The sequence below is a fragment of the Polypterus senegalus genome, chromosome 1 (assembly GCF_016835505.1).
Source record: "Polypterus senegalus isolate Bchr_013 chromosome 1, ASM1683550v1, whole genome shotgun sequence".
Classification (NCBI taxonomy): Eukaryota; Metazoa; Chordata; class Cladistia; order Polypteriformes; family Polypteridae; genus Polypterus; species Polypterus senegalus.
Window position 1 is genome coordinate 195998374 of NC_053154.1, and position 15983 is coordinate 196014356.

At 38.6% G+C, this 15983-nt stretch overlaps 1 protein-coding gene across 2 annotated transcripts in view; it reads left to right on the forward strand.

The window, feature by feature from the left end:
- Positions 1–15983, forward strand: part of dis3l2 (DIS3 like 3'-5' exoribonuclease 2) — a 516063-nt gene that overhangs the window by 9461 nt on the left and 490619 nt on the right. The gene's annotated exons all lie outside the window — the stretch shown is intronic.

Genomic DNA, 15983 nt, shown 5'->3' on the forward strand with positions numbered 1-15983 from the left:
GATCATACCACCCAGCACTAATAAAAAAAAAAAAAATTCTGGGAGGGAGAGACTAGGGAGACGAGACGTGATCTTCATGGAAGACAAAAGACCCGCAAGACAAAAGAGATTAGCCACGGAGCGTCTTGCAGGGACCTTAAACATGAGACTTTGTGCCAAGAGATTGACCCAGGACTGTCTCGCAGGGACGTAGAACATGAGATTCTTGCAAGACACGCCCTACTTACAACCAATATCAAATAAGACCATGGGCAGCAAAACACTCAGTTGTATAAAGGTTTTAGCAGACACAGATCCAGGACTCTCAGCACATATAAAGCATATAAGGACAATACGTTGTAGATGAAATGTCAACGAATAATCGAAGAAGAAAGAGCAGCACGGAGAAAAGAGACCCAAAAGCATTGGAGAGAAAAAAATGCGAAAAAGAATAATCTATGTTTAAATTCAGAAAATAAGGAAAGTAATTATCAGCCCAAAACAAGTGGAATTGAAAACAAAACAGGTCCAGTCGGGCTCAATATAAGACAAAGAGTAAAAGGCAAAGTAGAACTTAATAAAGATGTTCACAAATGTTGGCGCTATACACATGCAGTGCAGGTTAGAGATTATGAAAGCAGTGGAATTCAAAAGGGTAAAAAAAACATTGGTGCGATACAAATGCAGAGAAAGTTAAAGAATATAAAAGCAGGAATATTTGAAAGTATCAAAAAAAAGATAGTAAAGATCGCAGTAGCGCAAACAATCACCATAGATCAGGTGTAATTGGGGAGGGGGAGCAGGACAAAGTGAGGTTAGAAATAAAAGACAGAGAGTAGAAAAGTGAAACATCATAAAGAGGTTAATAAACAAGGGGGTCAAATGCATGCAGAGCAGGTTAGAGATAATGAAAACAGTGAAACTGAAGACTCAAAAAAAATGTAAGCGTGATACACATGCAGAGCAAGATACAGAATATGAAAGCAGAAAAAAATGCAAGTGTCAAAAAAAGAAGGTAAAGATCGCATTAGCGCAAACAAAGAAATTATTACTCGGAGAAATAATGGAAAGGCGAATAGAGATCAAATATATGGCCAGAGGTGATCTGTCAGAAGTATGTAAATATTGTAAAGCTTTGAAGTTTAAGTCAGACACTTGTAGATCATCTGATTCGTGTAGCCATCGGGGGGGAAAGGTAGTGTTTATACACAGTGAGGCGGTGTATCCAAGAGGATAAAAAGGTTTTATGTTTGGGGAAAGTGAAATCCACAAACACTACAGGCAAAATATCCGAGTCCACAATAATCCTTTCGCATTTGCATCATTCAATGCTCAAAACGTCGATTTACACAAGAATGGACCATATGCTATGAGAATCTGTGGTCCAGCAACAATTAAAGCAACAACAAGTTTAATTTCGAAGAAACCACAATTCGGTCAGGTGTATATTTATGGCCACGGAGAAGCAATGCAACATAGAATCGAAAGAGTTAAACGATTGGATGTATTAGGAATTATACAGTCAATAATGGATAGAAATCCATACGTCCAAAAATGTCGCATTTTGCACAATATATATATATATATATATATATATATATATATATATATGCAAAACACAGACAAAGAAGTTTTCTTGGATTTCTATATGAATCAGAAATATCACGCACGCATTTATACAGTGGGTACAGAAAGTATTCAGTCCCCCTTCAATTTTTCACTCTTTGTTATATTGCAGCCATTTGCTAAAATCATTTAAATTAATTTTTTCCCTCATTAATGTGTACACACACACAGCACCCCATATTGACAGACAAAAAAAAGAATTTTTGAAATTGTTGCAGATTTATTAAAAAAGAAAAACTGAAATATCACATGGTCCTAAGTATTCAGACCCTTTGCTCAGTATTTAGTAGAAGCACCCTTTTGAGCTGATACTGCCATGAGTCTTCTTGGGAAAGATGCAACAAGTTTTTCACACCTGGATTTGGAGATCCACTGCCATTCCTCCTTGCAGATTCTCTCCAGTTCTGTCAGGTTGGATGGTAAACGTTGGTGGACAGCCATTTTTAGGTCTCTCCAGGGATGCTCAATTGGGTTTAAGTCAGGGCTCTGGCTGGGCCATTCAAGAACAGTCGCAGAGTTGTTGTGAAGCCACTCCTTCATTATTTTAGCTGTGTGCTTAGGGTCATTGTCTTGTTGGAAGGTAAACCTTCGGCCGAGTCTGAGGTCTGTAGCACTCTGGAGAAGGTTTTTGTCCAGGATATCCCTGTACTTGGCCGCATTCATCTTTCCCTCGATTGCAACCAGTTGTCCTGTCCCTGCAGCTGAAAAACACCCCCACAGCATGATGCTGCCACCGCCATGCTTCACTGTGGGGACTGTATTGGACAAGTGATGAGCAGTGCCTAGTTGTCTCCACAAATACCACTTAGAATTAAGGCCAAAAAGTTCTATCTTGGTCTCATCAGACGAGAGAATCTTACTTCTCACCATCTCAGAGTCCTTCAGGTGTCTTTTAGCAAACTCAATGCGGCGTGTCATGTGTCTTGCACTGAGGAGAGGCTTCCGACAGGCCACTCTGCCATAAAGCCCTGACTGGTGGAGGGCTGCAGTGATGGTTGACTTTCTACAACTTTCTCCCATCTCCTGACTGCATCTCTGGAGCTCAGCCAAAGTGATCTTTGGGTTCTTCTTTACCTCTCTCACCAAGGCTCTTCTCCCCCGGTAGCTCAGCTTGGCCGGACGGCCAGCTCTAGGAAGGGTTCTGGTCATCCCAAACGTCTTCCATTTAAGGATTATGGAGGCCACTGTGCTGTTGGGAACCTTAAGTGCAGCAGAAATTTTTTTGTAACCTTGGCCAGATCTGTGCCTTGCCACAATTCTGTCTCTGAGCTCTTCAGGCAGTTCCTTTGACCTCATGATTCTCATTTGTTCTGACATGCATTGTGAGCTGTAACGTCTTATATAGACAGGTGTGTGGCTTTCCTAATCAAGTCCAATCAGTATAATCAAACACAGCTGGACTCAAATGAAGGTGATCTCAAGGATGATCAGAAGAAATGGAAAGCACCTGCGTTAATTATATGAGTGTCACAGCAAAGGGTCTGAATACTTAGGACCATGTGATATTTCAGTTTTTCTTTTTTAATGAATCTGCAACAATTTCAAAAAATATTTTTTTTGTCTGTCAATATGGGGTGCTGTGTGTACATTAATGAGGGATAAAATAAATTTTAAATGATTTTAGCAAATGGCTGCAATATACCAAAGAGTGGAAAATTGAAGGGGGTCTGAATACTTTCCGTACCCACTGTAATAAACCAACATGTGACGATTTATCAGCGATAATAGTTTTGAAAGACGGAAGTATCAGAAACAGAGTAGATATTCGTGTTTATCCAAAAGCAGAACATGAATCGACATTTCTGTCCTAATAATTCACCACATTCCGATCCATTACTCTTTCCTTTGCTTTTCCCAGATGGAGAAACTGGATGGTCATACAATACGAAACACACGAATACAGAAAAACGAATAACACCAACCCAATATTTCGGGGCAAAATTAGCAATACGTTCCAATGTATTTAACCCAATTTTGTCATCTTAACGTCTAACGCAACATTACATTATTATTGCGTATCTAAAAGTCAAAGCTAATAATTTTGTTCTTTATTAAATTGAATCAAGCAAAACTTACGGAACATATGCAAGATCTCATTGATCATGTTCAAAATTCAAATATCAATAGTTCAGACAAGTTCAAAATATGTAAAGCAGTAATATTACCATCATCATATCAAGGTAGTCCAAGAGCATTGCAACAATTATATCATGATGCAATGGCAATATCCAGAACTATCGGTCAGCCAGATTTATTTCTTACAATCTACAGTGGCCAGAAACCCGGAGATTCTTGAAAACAATGCCACCGGCTACATTCGCTCAGGATATTCTGACTTTAGTAAGTAGATTGTTTGTTAAATCAGAAAGTCTTAATTTTATTGAATGAACTTGAAACAGTGTTCTGTCAAATCCGAGCATAAATTTACACGATTGAATTTCAAAAACGGGGTTTACTGCACATGCATTTGTTGGTTACTTTGCAAAAAAAAAATATTAACTGCTGATGATGTAGATCGTTTTCTCTGTGCTGAAATTCCAAATAGAGAAACCTATCCTGAATTATGGTACAAAGTCATTAAACACATGTCTCATGGACCTCATTTAAAAGATTCAGCATGTTGGGACTCAAAAGAAAAAGTGCTTAAAAAAATTTCCAAATGCTTTCGTTCAAACAACAGATATGACTAAGGCTGGCTTTCCAGATTATTGCTGAAAAGATAATCTTCATGAACAACACACTTTTCACGGAAAGAAAGATGGAAAAATTGTGATGATCGATAATTCAATGATTGCACCATATAACCATATAATTTGCAAAAAAGATTTGATTGTCATATTAATGTCAACTATTAAAAGTGTGGATCTGGAAAACCAAACACTGGGGATGGTGAGCGAGGCGAGCATGGAGCAAAGCCCCTTAGTATTTTAATATGCAAATCAATATAACTATCACCTTCCGTTTGATGTTTTGTGAAAAGAAAATGGCAAAAACAGGAAATGCAAAAGTGGAGGCAAGGAAACATGTACTATTTGAGCAGTGGTGCAAGCAAGAAAAGAAAGTTATGGAGTTATACAGTGTTATGGAGACACTCAAAAATTCAAGTTCAGAAAGTTGCGCAGTTCCCGAAATAAAGAAAGAAGTTGCCAGATATCAGAGTTGATGTGAAAAGATGAGTCGCACCCCACTGTCTGTTTATTCTGTTTCAGACAATATTACAAATGCTGACCCCCGTGCTGATGACGCAGATCCATGCGGTGATGGTGCTGCTGTGCCCAGCACATCTTGAGAAGCTGGCTGCACACAAACCTCTGCCTCAGAAATCGTTGGGAGACCATTTGGCTATGTGTTGATGGATGCTGTTCTGGCCTCACAAAATGCAATAGTGCATGCTATAAGAGATGTGGCCAATGAACTAAGGAATATAAGGGTTGTACTATTTGATATTGATCACAATTTAAATTAATTTCTTGAAAAATAAATGCTGCATATTATTACGTCTTTTTACATTTTGCTAATTACATTCAAACAAAGTTGTAACGCTGTCTTATTTGGCTGATCATTTGGTGTGTCGGGTTCATCATACCACAAGGCACATTGACAATTCTTTGTAATATATATTTAATTATTCCATTCATCAATCTGTCCAGGGTTGTGACAGTCCCAGCAAGCATACATAGCGAACCAGGAAGAATACGTGGATGGGCTGCCAGCTCTTTGCTACTGCTGTGCCACTGTGCCTCCACATGTTTAATTATTAACCGTATACATTATTTAAATTAAAAATTTATGTGTAATGTAATATACATAATTTAATGCATTTCATCTTAAAAATGATATCATGTATACACCATACTATTCTAACAGCTCATAGCTCCAATGGGATAGTGCTTGGAAATTTAAATCGACTTAGAAGCCAGCCTTCATTTGTAAATACATGCTTTCTTCTATTGAATTGAATTCCTTTGTCATTGCATGGTACAATGAGATTCAATATACAAATCCTCCATAAATTTATTTTCCTATACAGTAATCCCCCTCGATCGCGGGGGTTTCGTTCCAGAACCCCCCGCGAAAGGTGAAAATCTGCAAAGTAAAAACCATATGTTTATATTGTTGTTTTTATATTGTCATGCTTGGGTCACAGATTTGCACAGAAACACAGGAGGTTGTAGAGACAGGGACTTTAAAACACTGCAAACAAACATTTGTCTCTTTTTCAAAAGTTTAAACTGTGCTCCACGACAAGACAGAGATGACAGTTCCGTCTCACAATTAAAAGAATGCAAGCATATCTTCCTCTTCAAAGGAGTGCGTATCAGGAGCAGAGAATGTCCGAGAGAGAGACAGAGAGAGAAAAACAAACAATCAAAAATCAATAGGTGCTGTTTGGACTTTTAAGTATGCGAAGCACCGCGTGAGAAGTATATTGTATATCATTGAGCAGTTTTATTTAATACTTAATACGTGCTCCGATTGGGTAGTTTCTCAGCCATCCGCCAATAGCGTCCCTTGTATGAAATCAAATGGGCAAACAAACTGAGTAAGCATGTACCATAAATTAAAAGACCCATTGTCCGCAGAAATCCGTGAACCAGCGAAAAATCTGTGATATATATTTAGATATGCTTACATATAAAATCTGCGATGGAGTGAAGCCGCGAAAATCAAAGCCCCATATAGTGAGGGATTACTGTAACATGTTAACAATAATAAAAATAACAAAAATAGTATAAAAATCAATGAAAAATATGCACTATGAAAGCACAATATACATGCATGTAGAGTACCGATTCCTGAAGTGACTCATAGTTGTGCAATATTACAGTTGTAGTGCAAGTTTTATAGCGAGATAATTGCAATTATCAGAATTAACGTTGATGGACTGATTGAGTAAGTTTATAGCTCTTGGGATGAAACTGTTTCTGAGCCTCTAGATCCATGCAGGAAATGTTCTGAAGTGTTTTTTGGATGGGAGAAGTTCACACAGACTGCAGCATGGCTAAGTGGAATCCACGCAGATGCTGGTGGCTTTCCTGAGGCAGTGTGTGCTGGAAGTGTCCTCTGCGCTATCAAAACAACCTGCTGTAGGGCTTTCTGATCAGCTGCTGTACAGCTGTGATACCACACATGCATTCAGTGAGTTAAAATACTCTTGAGTGGTGCACTTAGATTGACAATGCTAAAACGGCTATTTGGAATAGCGTGGCCATTCTGTGCATCATTATATTGTTATAGGTTGATTACAATCGGGTGCCTTAAATTTATAAACAATATGCAGTTAATTTCATTGTATTTGATAAAGACCGTGTCATGGATGAAGGAATGAATATAAAAAAGAAAAGAAAACCAGAGAGGACCACTAGCACTGCTTTGACACAGGGTGCTGCTAGTTTGCAAAACTGAATAGAAACGTATGTACACAATTCGGGGAGCTGCTGTGAGAAGGTGTGTGGCTTTACGGCAAGTTTAGTTTATATACATCACGATATAAGTGTGGAAATGGCTGTATGCAATATTTTTGTGCGTATGCACCATTTATACATTAGGCCCTGGTGTTTTTTTGTTGCAGAACCTCCTTGTGGATGCCCACCAGTTCCCATGTGATAGTTTTGGAATTATCCACTTGCAAGGAAATGGCCATTAGGTAGTGGGGTTATAATCTACTACAATCAGTAAAGGTGCTTTCCCACCACTGGAACTTTTTTCAGGAAACAGAGACTCTTTAGAAACTCAGGAACTATTGTAGCATTCCCACCACAGGAGTTTGGGTCATTTGTAGCTTTTGGTGTGTGGTTTTTGCTGCTTTTGTTTTTTTTGCTGGCTGATGCTGATTATTTGACCACAAGTACTGATGCCATCTTAGAAAATCTGTTAGTAGTATGGACTTTGGAGAGCTTTTTAGTATTTAGAAATGATGGTATTCGAAAGGAATTGGAGTCGCCCATCTTGCATGCGTGCTTTGTGAGTCCACTGATTTCACTGATCAGATGTGATTTGTCATTGCTCAATTTGTAGTGTCATGAAGTTTTAAGAGGAGACCCAATGGTGGAATGATAAATTGCTTTTTAACGCATTGTCCTACACAGTCCCTAAAAAGGAACAGACACTTGCATTCATTGCATTGAACACCTCCACAGATGTGCATTAAAGTATCCATCTATTTTCTGTGTAGTTTATACAGTTCATGGTCGTGGGGGAGATGACGCATGCACCATACACTGTTATACATATAGAACTGTGCACACTAGCAATGCTAATAGCTGTAGCAGTAAATGAATATTTCAGACAGTGTGGCAATTTGGCTTGCCTACACTGGTGATGAAATGAAAAACTCCATTTGTTAATCCCAAAATAAAATTATTTACTGATTAGAAGAGCAGTCTATTGTAATAATGGCAGTTAGCAGGCAGGCAAAATGGCATACTTCACTGCTAAATTACAAATCTACAAATTCTATATTTGTTTGGTTTTTGAACACAAACTTATGTTCATCCATATAACTCATATACTTAGTAAACATAGAGAAAGCACATATGTCATATATTTGAAAGGTATGTTGGTGAGTGTAGTGCAGTCTACCAGTTAAAATGCAGGTCTAGGTAATATCCTAATTCTGGACAATTACACAGGCTAAGCAATAAAAAAGTCTGATCACTCATATACGATATTTTGAAAACAACTAAACAAAGGGTGTTTCATGCCCTTGGCATGTCACATATTTTGCATAAGGTTTACAGTTCCTGTTGTGCAGTGGGAACGCAACACATGAAAGTAGCCTGGGACCACAACTGGCCCAGGTCGTATATCGTACAGGATCACTGTTTCCTGAAAAACAAAGTTCCTGCAGCGGAAAGCACCTAATGAATTTGTAGCCCCATGGTGATGGTTCGAAAAGACTGACGACGTCCATGCCAATTATGTGGCGATGGGATGAGAAGAATGCAGTTATGCTGGGTTGTCTGTGTGAACTAACACTCTCTACCCAGGACCAAAGTAGCGCAACTCCTCATGAGTGCCAGGCCAATAAGATTTTAGCCTTGATTTTTTCCATGGTCTTTTCAGCTCCAAAATGAGCACCCAGGAGATAGGCATGAGCTAGGTTGCAGATGTTGAAGCGGTAGACTTGTAGTATCAACAGTTGGCTCTGCTCCGCCCCATGGTGTTCCATCACCCAATATAGCAGATCATTGAGTCAAGTTAAGCTCAACACTTGTGGCATGGAGTCTATAGTTTGGTGTCCGTTGATGGATTCCACAACATTTCTTGCATTCCTTAGTGAGTCATTGCTACACTGCCCTCTCTAACAGGACAAGGGCAGGGAGTGCTACTGAAGCTTCAGAGTGGCTAGAGGGTGTGGCGAGGCCTCAGGAGACAAGTTTCCTCCCTCGCATGGGTGAACAAATTGTATGCTCAGCTGGGCCCCATCCCCTGGTAGGAGGTTGGTTTTGTCACACTTGATAGCCATGCCGTTACCTATTCTTCAGGTGGAGAGCTGCTGTCCACAGCCAGGGTCAATTTCCCAGTTGGTTCAGACTGTAGCTTTTCCATTCCACAGTTGTCTTGGGGCCAGTCCCATCCAAGTATCCCAGCATATGGAGGATGAGACATGACCATCACTTGCATTCTTGTAGTGCTGCCATTGTAAGACAATCCAACACCATGTAGTGGGGTACACCTGATAGAAACTGCTGCTTTTATTTTAACTTTACTATGTAGAGTGACATAGAGAGAGAAATAAGTCTCTGCATGGGCACCACATTTATATAAAAACACATACACAAATGCACTCAAACATTTTTATTAATCTGTCCCTCAATTTAACAAACAGGAGTGGGAAAAGGTTTTGTCATACTTGTAATCTTAAATTATAATTTCCAGAAAGAGCCTCCAGGTGAATGTTAGTAATAATGAACTTGACATTTACAGAAATGCAAAGGTAATTTAAATACCAGAGTGTAACACACTAATTAAAAGGATAGGTCACCAAAATTTTAAATTTCTTCACAAAAATTACTTTTGGGGTAAGAAAACTACCAAAGCTTACAGCTCTGGTTTGAATGCTTGCAAGTAAACTGATACTTGTTCCTGTTTATTATAAACTTGGCTGTCCAACATCACTTTCAAACCCATGTTGTTCAACAATTTAAATAAATGCAGTTATTCCATTTTGGAAATTGTAGATAGTGAATTTATTCATATTGGAATGAAGTTTTTAATTGATACTGTTCTGATGTTTGAAGCATTTTCACAATTATAGTATTACTTATTGAGTTGAGCACATTTGTACCCCATAGAACAGGAGTGCCCAATGCGTCGATCGCAAAGGTAGTGCAGGTAGATCACGTTGCATTCCAGAAGATTTTTTTTTTAAAATGTTAGTCTATCATATATCCTCCCTATGGCATTTGCCACTTGATTGACATACAGGGCCGCCAGTCTCAGATCTCTTTTCTTCTAACACACTGGTCATCTCGCATGCACGATCAAACGCGCCAGCTACTGCAAAACTCCGGCTGTGATCTAGTTAGCCTTACAATTTATATCGACTAAAGAAGGGATTTAAAAAAAAATTGTTTGGGGAGGGTATGGGCTGGATGTGGAATTGGAAGAGGATTTTTTTCTCACAATGTCACAATCGAAGTGCGTTTGTCTGATCTGTCAATCTATCATTGCTATTCCAAAGAAGGAAAATGTGGAAAGGCACTTTCGAACTGTTTTATAAAAACTACAAAACTGACTTCCTTCCGAAAAGCGATCTGAGAAAGAGAAAGGGGAGGGAACTAAAATCGCACTTAATCGGACAGCCGTCATTTTTCACTCGGTTGAAAATATAAATATATATATACTAGCAAAATACCCGCGCTTCGCAGCGGAGAAGTAGTGTGTTAAAGAAGCAATGAAAAGAAAAGGAAACATTTTGAAAATAATGTAACCTGAATTGTTTTGTCACTGTTGTGAGTGATGAGTGTTGTTGTCATATATATATATATATATATAAATATATATATATATATATATATATATATATATATATATATATATATATATATATATATATATATATATATATATATATATATATATATATATATATATATATATATATATATATATATATATATATATATATATATATATATATATATATATATATATATATATATATATATATATATATATATATATATATATATATATTTACACACATACACACACACACACATATATATAAACATATATATACATATACATACATATCTACATATATACACACACAGCTATTTCAGATCAGTGCAATACGCTGTTTGTTAAAACGGTTGACTCCGCTCTTACGTGCAATAACAAATCAAATCATTCAGTTGTCTTTGCTCATATGTCATTTTAGAGCTGGACGCCTGGCATCTTTTTTTGGCCACAAGTTCGTTTCTGTTTGGTGTGAGGTTCTGTGTTGTGGAGATTCTCAGGATGGATTGCAGGTGCTCATCAGTGAGGCGACTCCTGTGTGCTGTTTTGTTAGTCTTTATCACTGAGAAGAGCTTCTCACACAGATATGTGCTACCAAACATGCACAAGGTTCGAGCCGCATGTAGACGGACTTTTTGTTCTTCAAAGTCACCAAAGCGCCGTGCAAACTCAGTGCAATAACTCTAGTAAGCGGTAAGTGTTCGGCAAGGCAGCTGAAGCGCTGCATTATGGGATCTGTAGTTTATTGTGTTACCAGCGCTTCATATACCCGGGCTTTAATAATAATAATACAGTATATAAAATGATCTCAAGGGCCAAGTATAATTACACGCTGGGCGGATGTGGCCCATGACCCTTGAGTTTGACACATATGGACTAAATAGAACTTGAAAAGATATATTTTTTCAAATGTGATCGCAATTCAGATAGAGTTGACGCAAGACTACAGCCTGCATGCCTCAATGAGTCATCCTCCCTCGCTCTTACTTTTTACCGTTCATCTAATGAATACACTGAGTATGGCTTTACCAAAACAATCATAGATGGCAAATAAAGTATCCATTATTCGAGTATGTAGAGCGGGATATATATATATATATATATACATATATATATACCCGCGTATCGCAGCGGAGAAGTAGTGTGTTAAAAAGGTAGAAAAGAAAAGGGAACATTTTAAAATAACGTAACATGACTGTCAATATACAGTATTTGTTTTGTGAGTGTTACTGAGTGTTGCTGTCATCAAGGATTTGATTATCATTATTTCTTTCAATCAGGTTCGTATTTGTAGGATGTGTTGTGTTCAAGTTACATTCCGTGTTTGTCAATCGTTGTAAAGATGACAGGTTTCATTCATCGCCTTCTTCTTTATCTGAGACCTGACACACTGCATGCACGGGTTTTTTTTACACTGTCTTCCTTTAGCGGGACATTGACTTTTTCCACCGTGTGCTTTGTTTCCACAGTAGCTGCATTTATGAATATGCTTATCAGACGCTTCATATTTTTGCTGCCTTTTCAATTGTGTAATTCGGTTTTGTTCAGCTCTTTGGAACTGTTGCTTTTTATCTGTGCACTGCGTCAGTTCACGTGAGCCACTCGGTGTACTTGCATCGAGGTCCATAGCTTTATTTAATGTTACCTTAGTCCTGGCACTTAAAACTTTCTCTCGCAGTTTCGCTGAGTTTGTGTCAAACACCACCCTGACCATCTCATCTTCCTCTCCATAAGCACAGTCCTTCACCCGTGAATATTTACCCGTGGCAGTTTGCTATTGGATTGCCACTGACGGACGGCCTTATATGGGCAGGCACTAAATTACAAACGCCAGCGGCAGCCTGTCTATGAACTTAATTTAAAGTGTAGGTTTACATCGTGCTTTGTTTCAAGTAGCAGAACTCATCAATATGGTTGTATATGTCACTCGCTCGCTTCTTATTGTTTCGCTGCCTTCTCAATTATATAATGCATGTTTTCTTGAGCGCTTTTTGAGGTCTTCCTGGTTTTTTATGTACTGCGTGATTACGGGAGGCGTGATGATGTCACACGAAACTCCGCCCACGGCGTTGAAGCTCATCTCCATTACAGTAAATGGAGAAAAACTGCTTCCAGTTATGACCATTACGCGTAGAATTTCGATATAAAACCTGCCCAACTTTTGTAAGGAAGCTGTAAGGAATGAACCTGGCAAATTTCAGCCTTCCACCCACACGGGAAGTTGGAGAATTAGTGATGAGTCAGTGTGTCAGTGAGGGCTTTGCCTTTTATTAGTATAGATCAAGTCTTGTGTAGTGAAATTTGTCAGATTTAGATTGACGGCCAGTTAATCATTTTGTCAGTTGTCAATGTTGTCTCACAGCTTGGGACTGTGAGTGAGTCAGTGAGTGAGTCAGTGAGTGAGTGAGGGCTTTGCCTTTTATTAGTATATATATATATATATATATATATATATATATATATATAGTGCATCCAGAAAGTATTCACAGCGCATCACTTTTTCCACATTTTGTTATGTTACAGCCTTATTCCAAAATGGATTAAATTCTTTTTTTCCACAGAATTCTACACACAACACCCCATAATGACAACATGAAAAAAGTTTACTTGAGGTTTTTGCAAATTTATTAAAAATTAAAAAACTGAGAAATCACATGTACATGAATATTCACAGCCTTTGCTCAATACTTTGTCGATGCACCTTTGGCAGCAATTACAGCCTCAAGTCTTTTTGAATATGATGCCACAAGCTTGGCACACCTATCCTTGGCCAGTTTCGCCCATTCCTCTTTGCAGCACCTCTCAAGCTTCATCAGGTTGGATGGGAAGCATCGGTGCACAGCCATTTTAAAATATCTCTCCAGAGATGTTCAATCGGATTCAAGTCTGGGCACTGGCTGGGCCACTCAAGGACATTCACAGAGTTGAATACTTTCCGGATGCACTGTATATACATGTGATATCTCAGTTTTTTTTTTTTATTTTTAATAAATTTGCAAAAACCTCAAGTAAACTTTTTTTCACGTTGTCATTATACATATAAATACATATACACATAGTCCTGGCCGAAACTATTGGCACCCCTGGAACTTTCTCAGAAAATGCACCATTTCTCCCAGAAAATTGTTGCAATTACAATTTTTTGGGTATACATATGTTTATTTCCTTTATGTGCATTGGAACAACACAAAAAAACAGAGAAAAAAAGGCAAATCTGACATTTCACACAAAACTCAAAAACTGGGCTGGACAAAATTATTGGCACCCTCAACTTAATGTTTGGTTGCACGCCCTTTGGAAAAAATAACTGAAATCAAGTGCTTCCTATTACCATTAACAAGCTTGTTACACCTCTCAACTGGAATTTGTGACCACTCTTCTTTTGCAAACTGCTCAAGGTCTCTCAGATTTGAAGGGTGCCTTCTCCCAACAGCAATTTTGAGATCTCTCCATAAGTGTTCAATCGGATTTAGATCTGGACTCATTGCTGGCCACTTCAGAACTCTCCAGCGCTTTGTCTTCAACCATTTTTGGGTGCTTTTAGAGGTATGTTTGGGGTCATTGTCCTGCTGGAACACCCATGACCTCTGACGCAGACCCAGCTTTCTGACACTTGGCCCTACATTATGCCCCAATATCTTTTGGTAGTCTTCAGATTTCATGATTCCTTGCACACAGTCAAGGCATCCAGTGCCAGAGGCAGCAAAACATCCCCAAAACATCTTAGAACCTCCACCATGTTTGACTGTAGGTACTGTGTTCTTTTCTTTGTAGGCCTCATTCCATTTTCTGTAAACAGTAGAATGATGAGCTTTACCAAAAAGCTCTTCCTTGGTCTCATCTGTCCACAAGACGTTCACCCAGAAGGATTTTGGCTTCCTCAAGTACATTTTGTCAAACTCCAGTCTGGCTTTTTATGTTTCTGTGTCAGCAGTGGGGGCCTCCTGACTCTCCTGCCGTAGCGTTTTATTTTGTTCAGATGTCGACGGATAGTTCGAACTGACACTGCAACAACAACAACATTTATTTATATAGCACATTTTCATACAAACAGTAGCTTAAAGTGCTTTACATATTAAAGAATAGAAAAATGAAAGACACAATTATAAAACAAAATAAATCAACATTAATTAACATCGAATAAGAGTAAGGTTCAATGGCCAGGGGGGACAGAAAAAACAAAAAAACTCCAGACGGCTGGAGAAAAAATAAAATCTGAAGGGATTCCAGACCATGAGACCGCCCAGTCCCCTCTGGGCATTCTACCTAACATAAATGAAACAGTCCTCTTTGGATTTAGGGTTCTCACGGAAGGGCTTGATGATGATGATGGTCACGTAGACTTCTGCCTTTTAATCCGTCCATCATTGCTGGAGCATCATGAAGCTTTGAGTAGGTGGTGGTGGAACAGGCCACCACCACAAAGAAACCGGAAAAAGAAACAGAAAAGAGAGTAGGGGTCAGTACGGACACTGTTGCACCCTGAGTCTGCAGAACAGCTTGAATATGTTTTGCAGTTGATTGGGGCTGTTTATCCACCATTCGGACTTTCCTTCGTTGCAGTCTTTTATCAATTTTTCTCTTCCGTCCACGTCCAGGGAGATTAGCTACAGTGCCTTGTGTTGTGAACTTCTTGATTATGTTGCACACAGTGGACAAAGGAACATGAAGATCTCTGGAGATGGGCTTGTAGCCTTGAGATTGTTGATTATTTTTCCACAATTTTTGTTCTCAAGTTTTCAGACAATTCTCTGCTCTTCCTTCTGTTCTCCATGCTTAGTGTGGCACACTTGGACACACAACAGAAAAGTTGAGTTAACTTTTCTTCATTTTAACTGGTGTCAGGTGTGATTGCTATATTGCCAGCACCTGTTTCTTGCCACAGGTGAGTTCACACAAGCATCATATGCTTGAAATAAAACGATTTACCCACAATTTTGAAAAGGTGCCAATAAAAGTACACCTCTTTGCAAAGTTTAGTTGGGCTCGGATGTTTTTATTTGTGAGAAAAGGCTTTCATCTTGCTCCCTTACTCCATAACCCAGACATATGAAAAATATGACTGATTTTTGTTACTTGTAGGGAACAATCAGTACTTGCCAGGAAATCTTGCAGCTCCTTTAATGTTCCTTTTATGCCTCTTGGTGGCCTCCCTTACCAGTTTTTTTTTTTACTTGTCTTCTTCTCAATCTTGGAGCAATGTTCTGATCTTGGTAGAATCACTGTTGAGCCATATTTTCTCCACTTGTTGATGATTGTCTTCATCGTGTTTCATGGGTTGTTTAATGCTTGGGCTACTTTGTTTTTTTTTTTTTTGTACTCTTTTCCTGATTGATATTTTTCAGTGATGAGATCCCATTCATATTTTAAAAGCTTTATGGACCATGGCTTTTGGGGTATGTTACAACCAA